This window comes from Lissotriton helveticus, chromosome 2_1, assembly GCF_964261635.1.
Source record: "Lissotriton helveticus chromosome 2_1, aLisHel1.1, whole genome shotgun sequence".
NCBI classification, from domain to species: Eukaryota; Metazoa; Chordata; class Amphibia; order Caudata; family Salamandridae; genus Lissotriton; species Lissotriton helveticus.
Window position 1 is genome coordinate 1,533,128,781 of NC_136059.1, and position 17,909 is coordinate 1,533,146,689.

The window sequence follows — 17,909 nt, forward strand, 5'->3', positions numbered from 1 at the left end:
TCTTCCCTATTGACAGCCATTGATTCCGAAGCCTCATTTTTTACGGTCATAGACCTCAAGAACGCGTTTTTCAGTGTCCCCATTCATCCAGACAGCCAGTTTCTTTTCGGATTTTGTTTAAATGGAAGGAGCTATATGTTCACACGCGCTCCTCAAGGTTTCACAGAAAGCCCTAGTATTTACAGTCAGGCACTCAAGAGACAACTGGACAACATTCACATGCCAACTGACACTGCCCTGCTCCAGTATGTCGATGATCTACTGATCACAGCCCGTTCTGAACGTGCTTGCGAGCGAGCATCCCTTACAGTATTATGTTTCCTTGCCGAGATGGGGCACAAGGTGTCCCCTTCGAAGCTTCAATTCTGTGTCCAGCAAGTAATCTACTTAGGCCACTTGCTGTCCAAGTGGGGTAGGCAGTTGACACCAGACCGTATCCAGTTAATAGCGAGTCTTCCTCAGCCCAAGACCCAGAAGGAGGTACGTGCTTTTATTGGCCTCACTTCTTATTGCAGACAATGGATTCCTCAGTATGCATTTCTAGCTAAACCACTGATACAGTTAACGACCCAGGAGGCAGCCGTATTGACTGTCCTCCCTTGGACATCTGAACATACACTTAGTTTCAATGAGTTAAAGAAAGCCCTATGCCAAGCTCCAGTTCTAGCTACACCGAACTACAGTAAGCCTTTTACACTTTTCGTCACTGAACGTGAAGGTACAGCGTTATCTGTTCTCACACAAGATCAAGCAGGACAATACAAGCCTTGTGCTTATTTTTCGAGCACATTAGATCCTGTAGCCCAGGCTCTGCCTGCGTGCCTCAAGTCAGTTGCAGCCACAGCACTAGCTATCAGACAAAGTGATTCCATAGTCTTAGGACACTCCCTGACAGTACAAGTTCCACACTCTGTGGAAGTTCTTTTAAACCGAACACAAACTCAGCACTTGACAATTGCACGTTTAACAGGTTATGAATTGACACTGTTCCAGCCACACATAGAAATCAGACGCTGCAACGTTCTAAATCCTGCTACATTGTTACCATCAGTTACTTTGAATCCTGCCACACACGACTGTGTGGAAGTAGTTAACATCATGACAAAGCCAAGACAAGATCTGACAGATATTCCATTACCAGATCCCGACCTGACGCTTTATGTGGATGGTTCATGTATGAGAACAAGTACAGGAGAACTAGTCGCCGCGTATGCAGTGACTACTGACACTGAAGTTATAGAGACACACCGTATTGACACCCTGTCTGCTCAAGCAGCGGAGCTAGTTGCTCTGACTCAAGCCTGCATACACGCTAAAAAACCTGAAAGTTAATATTTACACAGATTCACGTTACGCATTTGGAGTCGTACACGACTTTGGAGTGCTCTGGCAGGAGAGAGGTTTCATGACTTCTCATGGAACCAAGATTCATCATGGTCTCCTTATTCAAGCTCTGTTAGATGCAATACATTTACCGACATCCATTGCTATCATGAAATGCAAAGCACATACGAAAGTTACTGACACTATTTCCCAGGGTAATGATCTAGCAGATCGCACAGCCAAGCTTACAGCACAGACTCCAGACATTTCAGTTAAGCCGACACAGACACATACTCCAGATCCGACTACATGTATGACAGTTAAGGACCCTACTCAAGATGTCATAGATATCCAGTTACATGCTACTCCCGATGAAATTAAGAAATGGTCCGAACAAGGAGGGGTCCAGACAGATCAGGGATGGGTGACGAAGGGTAAAGCCATATGGTTTCTCCCCGACTCTATGGTTCAAGTCATTGTTAATACCGCACATAGTCCAGCACATTTAGGAGAAAAAGCAATGTTAGATAGTATCCAGAATATTTGGTTCAACAAGCATTTACGAGCTGCAGCCAAGCAGAAAGTCCGTACCTGTATGATATGTTGTCAGTTTAATCCAGGTAAAAGTGTCCCGTGGAACAAGGTGGATTCCAGCCCCCTGACCACCCTTTTGAAGTCCTCCAGATGGATTACATTCAGATGGAGCGATGTCGAGGTTTCAAGTATGTCCTTGTAGTTGTATGCGCTTTGTCCAGGTGGACAGAAGCATATCCAGTTCCAGATTACACAGCCACGACCACTGCCAAGCAGTTGGTTCGTGAATTCTTCCCACGTTATGGACTCCCTAGAGTCGTGTATTCTGATAACGGCCAGCCATTCTCATCCGAGCTAATGAAACACGTGTCCCTTTTGTTAGGGTACCAGTGGAAGTTCCATTGTGTACGCCATCCTGAAGCAGCTGGTCTCGTAGAGAGACATAATCAGACCCTGAAAATTCGCATCGCCAAAGTATGTCAAGAGAAAGGCGTGGCCTGGCTAATAGCTCTGCCAGTTGCCCTGTTCTATATGCGCATGGTCGCACATTCCAGATCAGGTCTGTCCCCGTACGAGGTCGTTTTCGGCCGCCCCCCTAACATGTGGGGTACACCTAGACCCCGAAGTATTACCGATGTTTCAAGTAATATGCTGACAGATTACCTAGCTTCCTTGATGTCTGCCCTCAACTCTTGTCGTTCACAGGTTGCCGCCGCATTTCCAGACAATACCGAGGTGGCACCGCATGAAATCGTTCCCGGATCCATGGTCCTAGTGCGAAATTTTGATCGTTCAAGTCCGCTGGAGCCTCGCTGGAAGGAGCCCCGACAGGTCCTCCTGGCCACCCGTACAGCCGTGAAGTTGAAGGGACGCAAAGGCTGGGTGCATCTATCGCATATAAAGAAGTTTTATGGATTGAAACCAGTTTCAAAGAACATTTCCGAGGATTTAAAGGACTGCCAAAGTACTATTCTTAAGGACTGTCCCGCAAAAGACAATGATACCGCACCCTCCCTGTTAGAGACAACTCCGCAACAGGAGTATAAGAAAAAGTTAAGGTCTAGTAAAATAAGTCAGCCAGTTTGATTGTCTAAGTCCTCCCCTAGGTGAAACGGTTAGACCGGTTTCTGACATGTATAAAATAGACCCCCATAGTGAGAGAGTTAGTCAAAACTCAATCCGATGTATCGTTTTTCTAAGTTTCATATTATTTCTCAGCATTATGATTTCCTGCACCAGTTATGCATTCTACCTGTATTTTCCAGTTTCTCATGTGAATAAGTCTTCTAATGTTACAGTAGAGCACACGTTTAGTGATCTGCCTCCTCATGAACTCTCTTACCGCCTCGCTATGCGTAACAATTCTTTTATCCGCATGTTACATTATTCACACCAGACCAGCAATGCCACTAATTGTTGGGTGTGTGGTCGACTCCCCCCTTTCCAGACACCGAAGGGAGTTCTGCCACTCTTTCCTTATCCCTTTTCACATAATGGTTCGTGTGGAGCATGGTCCACGTTAACGTCATCCTCAACAGATATGTCTTTTCTTAACAGTACATGTTTTCCAGACAAGCAAGGTCTTCCCCACAGAACAGGGTTAGATCTAGAAAACGAAGTTTACAATTTAGGAAATTATTCTTCGAATTTCATGGTCCTGAATGTTCAGTCTGATACTACTCCATACTTACCTGCTATTTCAGTACTACCAGTCAAAGGCGAATTATGTGTCCGAAATAATGGTTCCGTACATGTAGGACATAGTGATTGTACTACTATTGTCAAGTATAGTGACAGTGGGAAATCTATTTTCAAAGCTTCACGTCATTCTTATTTTATTTGTGGTCAAACCGCATATGTTTGTCTGCCCCTCGATTGGGAGGGAACCTGTTACATTGCCTTCCTACTGCCACCTGTTTTCCTAGCCCCATCCGATTATCATAGAAATACACATCTAGTACACATTAGACATAGAAGGGAGATCGAGTCCCCAATTGTCGATTATACTGAAACCACTCTAGAACAGTATACAGATTTTAATAAAGGTTTCTTCTTCTTTATAGGCCCTGTCCAGAACAGTAAGCTAATCCGTAGGTTAACCAGAACCCTTGAAGCTGTAGTAAATGAGACTGCCTCTGCTCTAGGTAACTTAACCGAAGAGCAATCTGCTATGAGATTTGTCGTGCTCCAGAATCGTCTCGTCCTTGACGTCATACTGGCCGATAGGGGCGGGGCATGTAGAGTCATCGGATCTAGTTGCTGCATTTTCATTCCAAATAACGCGCCGTCTGTTTATTCAGCTATAACCAGACTCCATAAAATTGCCCATCTGTTACACCAAGATCCAGGCACCTGGACATGGTCCGGTTGGTTCTGGAATATAATTTCCGCTTGGGGATGGAAAGTCTTGTCTTTTCTAGGTATTGCAGTAGCGATCATATTCAGTTGCTGCCTCTGTATACAATGTGGCCCTGCGATTTGCGGCATTTGTGCTACCTCTTGTATTCCTAGTCCCAAGCCCCGTTCTAAATCCCGTTCCAAGACAATTCGAGACGAGCAAATGATACTGTATGAAATGATAGATGGTATCATGAATATTGATGTTTCCTGATGGAAACGTAGTGACAAGGAGGGAATGTGGAAAAGTAAATTATGCCATGTTCTGTGTCCCTACGCGTCCTCCATCATATGTTATGTGTGCATGATTAATATGCATATGTATTCCCCATGTTCGATTAAAGACGCAATTATAGTTGTGTCCACCTCTAGTATGCCTGTTTCCAGTTCTCGTGAATACTACGAATATCAGGCCTATGTAAAGCTACGTTGCCACGTTTCTCAGTGTGCACGTTATTTCATTGTAAAGTCCCCGTTTCTAGGCCTCAAAAGGGCCTGGACACCAGATTCAGCTCCTGTCTCCTGAAGCCCTCGCTGAGGAGCGACACGGCCCCCACCTGTATCCCTGACCCTTCACTTACTTCCTGCCTCGCAGTGCCCGGTTCAGCCTGGCTCTGCCTCTGAGTCTGCCAAGAGTATGTTATGATTCTAGTTATCAGTCCAGTCCTCCTTCTCTGCATTCCTAAAGCTACTGAATCGCATCAATAGTTACCGTCATAGTCTAGCCTTTACGTCTCCATGTTAGAGAAATACTGTATTTATGATCATTTAATATTCTTCATCACGCACCACATGTAGAATAATGCATGCACCAGTCTTAGAGTCTGTTAGCCTTTCCCCTCCTGATTCTCAGTTTATATCAACATGTTCTCTAAACATCAGATACTAGATACTGCTTAGGTACATGTCGCCCCGACTCTCCAGACTTCAGTCTCTGCTCCTAGCACAGAGTTCGTAGCCCCCGGCTTCTTCTAGTAACACGTCATTGCCAGCTTGCGCGCACCATTAGGTTAGAGGTCCCGGCTCCTTAGGTAGCCCCCTCCATGTTTCCGCCCCATTTATGACATATTCTGTTACGTTTGCATCACATATCTATGTATACGCCCTGTTACACCCACTTTCACCCTTATCTTTCGCGACTGCTACGCGTCACGCCTACTGCTCCACCCACTGCTCCGCCTATCATATGTACTGTAATGCAACTGTTTTACTATATATGCTTGTGTATTGTTATTAAATGTTAGCGCGCTCATCCCTTATGCTCATCCCAGATCCAGCTCCGGCAGCTGCCGGGCCCTGCCATCCTATTCCTGTGCAGGTTGTCCTGTTCCTGTCCTTTATGCTGTAATAAACCTGCAAACTCCTACTACCTCGAATCTTGACTCTTATTTATTGAGCTATCTGTTATTGCTATGCCTAGTCAAACCTAGATCCGGTATTATTTATTTATATACCACAGTGGCTTAGTGAGTCCCCAGTGTTAGGCTCCTCTTGCTCCTCAGGATCGATGTGATGCTATAAGGGTTCCGCTTCCCGATTGTCGTTTCCAACCTCCCGCTGTCAGCGCAGCATTAGAGCTCTGTTGCTGCTCGGACCATTCGTTACTTCACGAAGCCGACGGCAGCCGTCTCTATTTGTTTGACAAAGTCTCTGAACAGAGAGCAAGAGCAGCCGCTCCTCTCTCTTACCTGAAGCCGTTTTCTCCGTCGAGTCTTTTCTCTCCCAGCAGGCAGATTCCCGCTCTCCGGGAACACGAAGACCAAACGGCACCCTCCTGAAGTCGGCGTCTTCCTCCTGGACCGCTGAGGAATTCAAACTCAGAATTACGCGCACGACTACGTGCGCGCGTGGTGCCTAAATTACCTCCTCCTGCCCCTAAGCCTTCTGGGACCTGTAGTCCCTAGTTCTTCGGGCTTCTTAATTCCTGTCTAGGCAGGCGCATCAGCTGGATCCCGACACCCAGAGGGTGGGACTCCATCGAAGGGGCCAGTATTGTCAGAGGGGGCGTCGGGGCACATTGCCGGTGCCCGCCCCCTCCTACCCAGTGCCCCTCCTGATTTTCGGGTGCATTGTTGTTGTGAAGCCACGAGGGCTTCAGGGGGCATTGTAATCTTCAGAGCCCGTCGAGGCTCCAACGAGGGGAAACTTTGTGACTGCCTTGAGTCCGTGAGGGACTCCAACGACGCCCGTATCCTTGATGATTGGAGCCCGAGGCTCCTGGGGCCAGTTGTGTAATTAGAGCCTGAGAGGCTCATAGTTGTTTTTGAATCCCCCGTGAGGGACTCCAACGTTCCGGGCATTGTACTTGAGCCCCGAGAGGCTCCCGCCCATATTTTGATTTACGAGCCCAGCGAGGCTCGAGGTGCCATTGTTTTGTGAGCCCTGAGAGGCTCTTGAGGGACACAGTCAGGTGGTCGGAGCCCCGAGGCACCCACTCAGTGTTTCTCCCTACCATTGTTCTAGAGCCTGTGTGGCTCCAACGTTCTGCGCAGTGTGGTGTCAGAGCCTGTGTGGCTCCAACGATTGGGCGCAGTTCTGTTCTAGGGTCAGTGAGGACCCTGTCGCAGTTTTATGTTCCCAGGTGCCCAGCAAGTAGTGGGCACCTGCAACATTTAGGTTTTGCGCCGGTGGCGCACCCCTGACTGGCGCTGCATTGGCAGCGCGCCCTGAAATTCTGGACACAGGGATCTTTAGTCCCTTTATTAGATGGGGGCTGGTATGTGATTTTATTTAGGCGCAATGTGATTATCTATGTGATGGTAATTGCCTAATGTGAGTTTTGCGCAATGTGATGTGGTGCTAGGAAATGTAATGCATTTAATATGATTACGGACCTTGATCTTACACCTCTGAATGTTTTGTAGCCATCATGTGTTTTTGCACTATTGAGTTATGGTCTGGCACCTCTGAATGTTTTTATGCATCATGTATCTTCCTTGATTTTACACCTCTAAATGTGTTGGTTTATGCATCATGTGTTTTTCCTTCCCTGCACCTCTGAATGTGTTTTTGATGCATCATGTGCCTTGTTCCTACACCGCTGAATGTAGGTTTTATGCATCATGTGTTTTTCCTTCCCTGCGCCTCTGAATGTGTTTTTGATGCATCATGTGCCTTGTTCTCACACCGCTGAATGTAGGTTTTATGCATCATGTGTTTTTCCTTCCCTGCACCTCTGAATGTATTTTTGATGCATCATGTGCAATGTGTTCTTGCTGATACCCCTAAGTGTATTTTATTCTTAGGTGGTTGTTCTTTCCAGTACAGGTGGTCCTAGTGAGGTCCTGTTTCCCTGCGTGACATTCTCCTAAGGTGGTTAGGGTTGCGTAGGTACTTACCTGTTACCAGTAGTTACTGGTTGTGTGCTATACTTGCTAAATTGTGCTACAGTGATTTTATATCCTATATTCTATGTTCTAGAAGTGCTATTTTTACTAAGTGCTGATTCTGACAGTTGTGCATATGGCCCTGTCTTGTGCATAATCCCTTGTGAATATTGCCTGTGCCAGTTGGCACAATGTACATGTGTGATCCCTATCTGATGTGTTTTGACAATACAGAAGTTATTTTTATATAACATTGTGTGGAGTTCCTTTTGTGGTGTGCCTAGGATGTTGTTGCTGTTGTGGGCTGGCGCAAATGCTTTACACATTGCCTCCGGGATAAGCCTGTCTGCTCGTGCCAAGCTACCAAGGGGGTGAGCAGGGGTTATCTTGGCGTGGGACTCTCTTGCCCTGACTAGAATGGTGGTTTCTGCCTGGCTTTGGCGTCAGCCTTAGCCTACCAGAAGTAGCCAGTTCTAACATTGTTGGTCAGCGGTGCGGATTAGGACTTGTGTTTGCGCAGTGCCACAGCGACAGCTGGCTACATTACAAAACTCTGCAATTTTTAGATAGTCACATGTTTTGGATTATTGTTTATGATTTTGTTTTTCCTCAAGAGTGTCATTTTCAAATGGTGTTCCTGCGCTTTATGTTTAGTGGCAGATGAGAGAAAATGACAGGGCGGGACTCCAGTACAGGGGGAGGTTCCCATAGATTAGGAATCCCTTGCTGGGTTCAGTGCCCAATCCCTGTTCCTGTCCCTGTGTGGGTAGATGGAAGAGACGGAGTGTGGAGGAGAAATGGCTTTCTCAGGAGGGTGGTTATCACCTGAGTGTAGTGTGTGTGTCTGGATTCCCCAGTATGGTAGGATCCAGTGGTGGCAGCTTAATTGTGTCTAGTGCGTGAAGTCCCATTCCCAGCTCCCGGAGTATGGTGCCTGGTGCTCAGTAAGAGGGGTACAGGTTGAGAGTCAGAGGCAGTGAGGAACTGTTTCACCAGTCTGGAGGGGGAGTGTGTGGATGAGTGGTGTGTTGAACTGGAGGAGTTGGTGTGAGTTTTTTTTTAAGGAGCTTGCATGGGAGGTGTACCTCTGGTGGTGTGCAGGAGGTCCTGCAGAGGCACTGGACAAGAAGGTGGATATCAGGCGGTGTGCTGGATGTCTTGCAGAGGCATTAGGGAGTGATTCTAAAAGTAGTGGCTTGTGTATCTGATGATACTGCGTAGGGGAAGAGGTTCATGTGTAGTGCAGCTAGGTCCCAGTAGGATGGTAGGGGTGTAGGGGCTCACGTCCTATCTCAGTGGAGGCGGAGTGAGTGTGGGACGGTGTGTCCCACGTTGGCCCGAAACCCTGTCTCAGGGCCTGGAGGGTTCCCTAAGGGAGCGCCAGGTCAGGGGCCTAGGCTGTACTTACAAGTCATTTGAGGAGGATCTTCCTGTGTCTAGAGGACGGGGAGTGTCTGTAACCAGAACTCCGGCGGTCCTGGTGTTGGGTAGTACCGCTCCTAAGAGGAGGGTGCAGAAGTCCTGGTTCGCTGGGCATTTGACCGTCTAGAGTGCTTGACCATTTGTGGGGCCTCTGGAGGTCGTTCCCCGAGGAGGGGGGAGGCCTGGTTCAGGTTCAGCCTGACCTGGAGGGAAGGGCATCTGTAATCAGTGTCCTGACCGGTTTTTGCTTCCAGGGGTACCGCTCCAAGGTGGGAGGGTGCAGAACTCTGGAAGGGGGTGCAGAGGGACGGTGGACTCCTGACCCCGGTGCAACCTGAGGATTAGATCCTAGGTTGGGAGATTAAGAAGCTTCCAGGTCAAGAGGAATCTCTACCAAAGTATATCAGCTGAAGAGACTGAGGGGGCTGCCCTTGCTGTATGATCTGGGGCTCACCTGCAGTTTGTTGTTTCCGCTAAGGTGGAGGAAAGGGGACTTTGCTGTGTGCTGTGTCCCCCCAACTGCTTGAAAGGGGACTTTGCTGTGTGCTGTGTCCCCCCACCTGCTTGAAGAGGAACTGTGCTGTGTGCTTTGTACCTCAGAAATAGAATAGTTTCCAGGTGGTAGACCAGTGATGGAGTGAGGTCCTGATCTGGTAGGAGAATTGTGTTCTGCTGAGTGCTTCCCTGTGAGGGTGCGGAAACCCAGAAGTAGAGGTAGGGTGGGGCATTCTTGCCAGTGACCTCTGGTCAGCCTGAGGGTGTGGTCCCTAGGTTGAAGAATCAGTGGTAGTTGTAGCTACACTTAGAAGGGAGAGTGGAGAATGGCTATTGTGTGCCAGGGGTTACTGCCCCCCACTCTGTGAAGTGGTCAGGACCTGTGACATTTGGATGGTCTAGGGCCTGGTCCTGACCGTGGATGACTAGAGAGTACCAGTGGGGTATCCTAGTTGTGCCAGAGAGCTCTTGTTGAGAGAAATACATGTGGGTTCAGAGTGGCGAAAAACCGGAGGGTGTCCCTGCCGTGCGGGCCCGTGTCCGTGTTTTGTCGCCCAAAGCAGGGAAGCCCATCAGTGGAGTGATTGGTCTACCCTGCGTTTTGGCTGGAACGGGGTTGTGTTGGACCTGGCCCTTTTTGGCAGGTTCACCCCAAAACTTTTTGCTTTTTCCTAGCCTGTTTCTTTGACCTAGTGTTGGTGATTTTAGGCCTCTGCGCACTTTTTCACTGTGGCACAGTGTAAAGTGCGTGAGCTCTCTGTGCATGTGTGGTGAGTGACCCGCCCTCCCATAGGAATGAATGGGGAATATGTATGCCCATGGTAGTTCCTGGTGTGTGGGGAGTGCAGGGCCGAGTGTTGTATGTGTGAACTCGTGAGATTGAATGCTGCGCAATGGTATATGCGGCATGATTGTGTCTAGTGTAGAAGTGCCACTTTCAGAAGTTGGCATATTTTTGTAATTTGTGTCTGGCGTGTGATTGGTGGAGGCTGGCTGGTGAGCCTGGCTCCGAGAGTCTGGGAGGGTCTGCCCCGGTGGTGAATGGAGTGTTTAGCAAGCTGATGTGAGGAGAGGAGTGATTCAGAAAAGGGGGTGGTGATGAACAGAGTGCCTGAATTAACCCGTTAACCGCGGCGGTAATTCCACTGCACTGCGGGCGTTTCCGTGCGCGGGTGGGGCAACGTCGGCCGTTGGACGTGCGCAGCACTATGAAGGCAGTGCTTGTGACGGCCAATGGCCGACGGCAGCAGGGAAGGGGTTAAGCAGACCACTCTTACCCAGTCCAAAGATCAGGGCTTGATCCATCACCGTTTTTTATCTCACTGCACCATCCCAGCTCAGAACTTGGCTATATGCAAATTAGTCTGTTCCTGTCCCAGTGCATGATGGGAACAGGGCAAACCAAACTACCAAGCCAATTCTTATACTGGGAAGGAAACAAGCTACCGGGGACCGGTTTCTGGCATTTCAGCCTCGTCGGCCCGGCTTGCTTGAATCCTGATGGTGCAATGAGCAAGGGACTCACATCTGAGTATACCCTTCCACGCTTATGGTGGACAAAATGATTCAGAAAAGGGGGTGGTGATGAACAGAGTGCCTGAATTAAGCAGACCACTCTTACCCAGACCAAAGATCAGGGCTTGATCCATCACCGTTTTTTAGCTCACTGCACCATCCCAGCTCAGAACTTGGCTATATGCAAATTAGTCTGTTCCTGTCCCAGTGCATGATGGGAACAGGGCAAACCAAACTACCAAGCCAATTCTTATACTGGGAAGGAAACAAGCTACCGGGGACCGGTTTCTGGCATTTCAGCCTCGTCGGCCCGGCTTGCTTGAATCCTGATGGTGCAATGAGCAAGGGACTCACATCTGAGTATACCCTTCCACGCTTATGGTGGACAAAATGATTCAGAAAAGGGGGTGGTGATGAACAGAGTGCCTGAATTAAGCAGACCACTCTTACCCAGTCCAAAGATCAGGGCTTGATCCATCACCGTTTTTTAGCTCACTGCACCATCCCAGCTCAGAACTTGGCTATATGCAAATTAGTCTGTTCCTGTCCCAGTGCATGATGGGAACAGGGCAAACCAGACTACCAAGCCAATTCTTATACTGGGAAGGAAACAAGCTACCGGAGACCGGTTTCTGGCATTTCAGCCTCGTCGGCCCGGCTTGCTTGAATCCTGATGGTGCAATGAGCAAGGGACTCACATCTGAGTATACCCTTCCACGCTTATGGTGGACAAAATGATTCAGAAAAGGGGGTGGTGATGAACAGAGTGCCTGAATTAAGCAGACCACTCTTACCCAGTCCAAAGATCAGGGCTTGATCCATCACCGTTTTTTAGCTCACTGCACCATCCCAGCTCAGAACTTGGCTATATGCAAATTAGTCTGTTCCTGTCCCAGTGCATGATGGGAACAGGGCAAACCAAACTACCAAGCCAATTCTTATACTGGGAAGGAAACAAGCTACCGGGGACCGGTTTCTGGCATTTCAGCCTCGTCGGCCCGGCTTGCTTGAATCCTGATGGTGCAATGAGCAAGGGACTTACATCTGAGTATACCCTTCCACGCTTATGGTGGACAAAATGATTCAGAAAAGGGGGTGGTGATGAACAGAGTGCCTGAATTAAGCAGACCACTCTTACCCAGTCCAAAGATCAGGGCTTGATCCATCACCGTTTTTTAGCTCACTGCACCATCCCAGCTCAGAACTTGGCTATATGCAAATTAGTCTGTTCCTGTCCCAGTGCATGATGGGAACAGGGCAAACCAAACTACCAAGCCAATTCTTATACTGGGAAGGAAACAAGCTACCGGGGACCGGTTTCTGGCATTTCAGCCTCGTCGGCCCGGCTTGCTTGAATCCTGATGGTGCAATGAGCAAGGGACTCACATCTGAGTATACCCTTCCACGCTTATGGTGGACAAAATGATTCAGAAAAGGGGGTGGTGATGAACAGAGTGCCTGAAATAAGCAGACCACTCTTACCCAGTCCAAAGACCAGGGCTTGATCCATCACCGTTTTTTAGCTCACTGCCCCATCCCAGCTCAGAACTTGGCTATATGCAAATTAGTCTGTTCCTGTCCCAGTGCATGATGGGAACAGGGCAAACCAAACTACCAAGCCAATTCTAATACTGGGAAGGAAACAAGCTACCGGGGACCGGTTTCTGGCATTTCAGCCTCGTCGGCCCGGCTTGCTTGAATCCTGATGGTGCAATGAGCAAGGGACTCACATCTGAGTATACCCTTCCACGCTTATGGTGGACAAAATGATTCAGAAAAGGGGGTGGTGATGAACAGAGTGCCTGAATTAAGCAGACCACTCTTACCCAGTCCAAATATCAGGGCTTGATCCATCACCGTTTTTTAGCTCACTGCACCATCCCAGCTCAGAACTTGGCTATATGCAAATTAGTCTGTTCCTGTCCCAGTGCATGATGGGAACAGGGCAAACCAAACTACCAAGCCAATTCTTATACTGGGAAGGAAACAAGCTACCGGGGACCGCTTCTGGCATTTCAGCCTCGTCGGCCCGGCTTGCTTGAATCCTGATGGTGCAATGAGCAAGGGACTCACATCTGAGTATACCCTTCCACGCTTATGGTGGACAAAATGATTCAGAAAAGGGGGTGGTGATGAACAGAGTGCCTGAATTAAGCAGACCACTCTTACCCAGTCCAAAGATCAGGGCTTGATCCATCACCGTTTTTTAGCTCACTGCACCATCCCAGCTCAGAACCTGACTATATGCAAATTAGTCTGTTCCTGTCCCAGTGCATGATGGGAACAGGGCAAACCAAACTACCAAGCCAATTCTTATACTGGGAAGGAAACAAGCTACCGGGGACCGGTTTCTGGCATTTCAGCCTCATCGGCCCGGCTTGCTTGAATCCTGATGGTGCAATGAGCAAGGGACTCACATCTGAGTATACCCTTCCACGCTTATGGTGGACAAAATGATTCAGAAAAGGGGGTGGTGATGAACAGAGTGCCTGAATTAAGCAGACCACTCTTACCCAGTCCAAAGATCAGGGCTTGATCCATCACCGTTTTTTAGCTCACTGCACCATCCCAGCTCAGAACTTGGCTATATGCAAATTAGTCTGTTCCTGTCCCAGTGCATGATGGGAACAGGGCAAACCAAACTACCAAGCCAATTCTTATACTGGGAAGGAAACAAGCTACCGGGGACCGGTTTCTGGCATTTCAGCCTCGTCGGCCCGGCTTGCTTGAATCCTGATGGTGCAATGAGCAAGGGACTCACATCTGAGTATACGCTTCCACGCTTATGGTGGACAAAATGATTCAGAAAAGGGGGTGGTGATGAACAGAGTGCCTGAATTAAGCAGACCACTCTTACCCAGTCCAAAGATCAGGGCTTGATCCATCACCGTTTTTTAGCTCACTGCACCATCCCAGCTCAGAACTTGGCTATATGCAAATTAGTCTGTTCCTGTCCCAGTGCATGATGGGAACAGGGCAAACCAAACTACCAAGCCAATTCTTATACTGGGAAGGAAACAAGCTACCGGGGACCGGTTTCTGGCATTTCAGCCTCGTCGGCCCGGCTTGCTTGAATCCTGATGGTGCAATGAGCAAGGGACTCACATCTGAGTATACCCTTCCACGCTTATGGTGGACAAAATGATTCAGAAAAGGGGGTGGTGATGAACAGAGTGCCTGAATTAAGCAGACCACTCTTACCCAGTCCAAAGATCAGGGCTTGATCTATCACCATTTTTTAGCTCACTGCACCATCCCAGCTCAGAACTTGGCTATATGCAAATTAGTCTGTTCCTGTCCCAGTGCATGATGGGAACAGGGCAAACCAAACTACCAAGCCAATTCTTATACTGGGAAGGAAACAAGCTACCGTGGACCGGTTTCTGGCATTTCAGCCTCGTCGGCCCGGCTTGCTTGAATCCTGATGGTGCAATGAGCAAGGGACTCACATCTGAGTATACCCTTCCACGCTTATGGTGGACAAAATGATTCAGAAAAGGGGGTGGTGATGAACAGAGTGCCTGAATTAAGCAGACCACTCTTACCCAGTCCAAAGATCAGGGCTTGATCCATCACCGTTTTTTAGCTCACTGCACCATCCCAGCTCAGAACTTGGCTATATGCAAATTAGTCTGTTCCTGTCCCAGTGCATGATGGGAACAGGGCAGTGAGCTAAATAACGGTAATGGATCAAGCCCTGATCTTTGGACTAGGTAAGAGTGGTCTGCTTAATTCAGACACTCTGTTCATCACCACCCCCTTTTCTGAATCGTTTTTGGCCACTATAGGTGTGGCAGGGTATACTCAGACATGAGTCCCTTGCTCACTGCTCCATCAGGATTCAAGCAAGCCGGGCCGACGACGGCTGTAATGCCAGGAACCGGTCCCCGGAAGCTTGTCTCCTTTCTGGTGAAGAATTGGCTTAGTAGTTTGGTCTGCCCTGTTCCCATGATGCACTGGGCCAGGGACAGACTAATTTGCATATAGCCAGGTTCTGAGCTGGGATGGGGCAGTGAGCTAAATAACGGTGATGGATCAAGCCCTGATCTTTGGACTAGGTAAGAGTGGTCTGCTTAATTCAGACACTCTGTTCATCACCACCCCCTTTTCTGAATCGTTTTTGGCCACTATAGGTGTGGCAGGGTATACTCAGACATGAGTCCCTTGCTCACTGCTCCATCAGGATTCAAGCAAGCCGGGCCGACGATGGCTGTAATGCCAGAAACCGGTCCCCGGAAGCTTGTCTCCTTTCTGGTGAAGAATTGGCTTGGTAGTTTGGTCTGCCCTGTTCCCATGATGCACTGGGCCAGAGACAGACTAATTTGCATATAGCCAGGTTCTGAGCTGGGATGGGGCAGTGAGCTAAATAACGGTGATGGATCAAGCCCTGATCTTTGGACTAGGTAAGAGTGGTTTGCTTAATTCAGACACTCTGTTCATCACCACCCCCTTTTCTGAATTGTTTTTGGCCACTATAGGTGTGGCAGGGTATACTCAGACATGAGTCCCTTGCTCACTGCTCCATCAGGATTCAAGCAAGCCGGGCCGACGACGGCTGTAATGCCAGAAACCGGTCCCCGGAAGCTTGTCTCCTTTCTGGTGAAGAATTGGCTTGGTAGTTTGGTCTGCCCTGTTCCCATGATGCACTGGGCCAGGGACAGACTAATTTGCATATAGCCAGGTTCTGAGCTGGGATGGGCAGTGAGCTAAATAACGGTGATGGATCAAGCCCTGATCTTTGGACTAGGTAAGAGTGGTCTGCTTAATTCAGACGCTCTGTTCATCACCACCCCCTTTTCTGAATCGTTTTTGGCCACTATAGGTGTGGCTGGGTATACTCAGACATGAGTCCCTTGCTCACTGCTCCATCAGGATTCAAGCAAGCCGGGCCGACGACGGCTGTAATGCCAGAAACCGGTCCCCGGAAGCTTGTCTCCTTTCTGGTGAAGAATTGGCTTAGTAGTTTGGTCTGCCCTGTTCCCATGATGCACTGGGCCAGGGACAGACTAATTTGCATATAGCCAGGTTCTGAGCTGGGATGGGGCAGTGAGCTAAATAACGGTGATGGATCAAGCCCTGATCTTTGGACTAGGTAAGAGTGGTCTGCTTAATTCAGACACTCTGTTCATCACCACCCCCTTTTCTGAATCGTTTTTGGCCACTATAGGTGTGGCAGGGTATACTCAGACATGAGTCCCTTGCTCACTGCTCCATCAGGATTCAAGCAAGCCGGGCCGACGATGGCTGTAATGCCAGAAACCGGTCCCCGGAAGCTTGTCTCCTTTCTGGTGAAGAATTGGCTTGGTAGTTTGGTCTGCCCTGTTCCCATGATGCACTGGGCCAGAGACAGACTAATTTGCATATAGCCAGGTTCTGAGCTGGGATGGGGCAGTGAGCTAAATAACGGTGATGGATCAAGCCCTGATCTTTGGACTAGGTAAGAGTGGTTTGCTTAATTCAGACACTCTGTTCATCACCACCCCCTTTTCTGAATCGTTTTTGGCCACTATAGGTGTGGCAGGGTATACTCAGACATGAGTCCCTTGCTCACTGCTCCATCAGGATTCAAGCAAGCCGGGCCGACGACGGCTGTAATGCCAGAAACCGGTCCCCGGAAGCTTGTCTCCTTTCTGGTGAAGAATTGGCTTGGTAGTTTGGTCTGCCCTGTTCCCATGATGCACTGGGCCAGGGACAGACTAATTTGCATATTGCCAGGTTCTGAGCTGGGATGGGGCAGTGAGCTAAATAACGGTGATGGATCAAGCCCTGATCTTTGGACTAGGTAAGAGTGGTCTGCTTAATTCAGACACTCTGTTCATCACCACCCCCTTTTCTGAATCGTTTTTGGCCACTATAGGTGTGGCAGGGTATACTCAGACATGAGTCCCTTGCTCACTGCTCCATCAGGATTCAAGCAAGCCGGGCCGACGACGGCTGTAATGCCAGAAACCGGTCCCCGGAAGCTTGTCTCCTTTCTGGTGAAGAATTGGCTTGGTAGTTTGGTCTGCCCTGTTCCCATGATGCACTGGGCCAGGGACAGACTAATTTGCATATAGCCACGTTCTGAGCTGGGATGGGGCAGTGAGCTAAATAACGGTGATGGATCAAGCCCTGATCTTTGGACTAGGTAAGAGTGATCTGCTTAATTCAGACACTCTGTTCATCACCACCCCCTTTTCTGAATCGTGAGGAGAGGAGTGAGCCTGGGCCTGCTTGTGGATTGACTGTCTGGTCGGAGGGTCCTGAGTGAGGCTGGGTTTTCCCCACACAATGCTGGCTCCACCCCCTGGGGTGCGTCTGATGTCCCTAGCCTGGTCAGTGAAAGGAATTCCCTATAACCAGTTCTAGCTGGTTCTCACACTGCCTGCACCCTGCTAGACAAAGGATTTCTCTGTATAAAAAGGGGCTGTGTCCCTGTTAGAAACGGGACCTCTGGCTGGCCAAGGCTTGCGCCAAGGTCAGTCAGAGACCACCATTTCCAAGGTCAGGGCAAGGGAGTCACACACCAAGATAACCCCCGCTCACCCTCTAGGTAACGTGGCGCGAGCAGCAAGGCTAATCTCAGAGGCGATGTGTAAAGCGTTTGCGCGCGCACCCCAGCGACAACAACCAAAGGCCCACCACAAAGGAAACTCCACACAAGGTTATATCAAAAATAGCCTTTGTATTATAATAATAAGAACACATTAGATAACACACACACTTTACAATGTGCCAACAGGCACGGGCAAGATTTACAAGGGATTATGTACAGGACAGGGCCACCTGGACCACTGTCAGGGGTATGCACTTTTTAGGAATAATACTTGTAGGTATAACACTTTAGCACATCAACATATAATGACTGTAACACAGAAATAGAAAATGTAGCATACAACCAGTAACAACTGGTAAAGG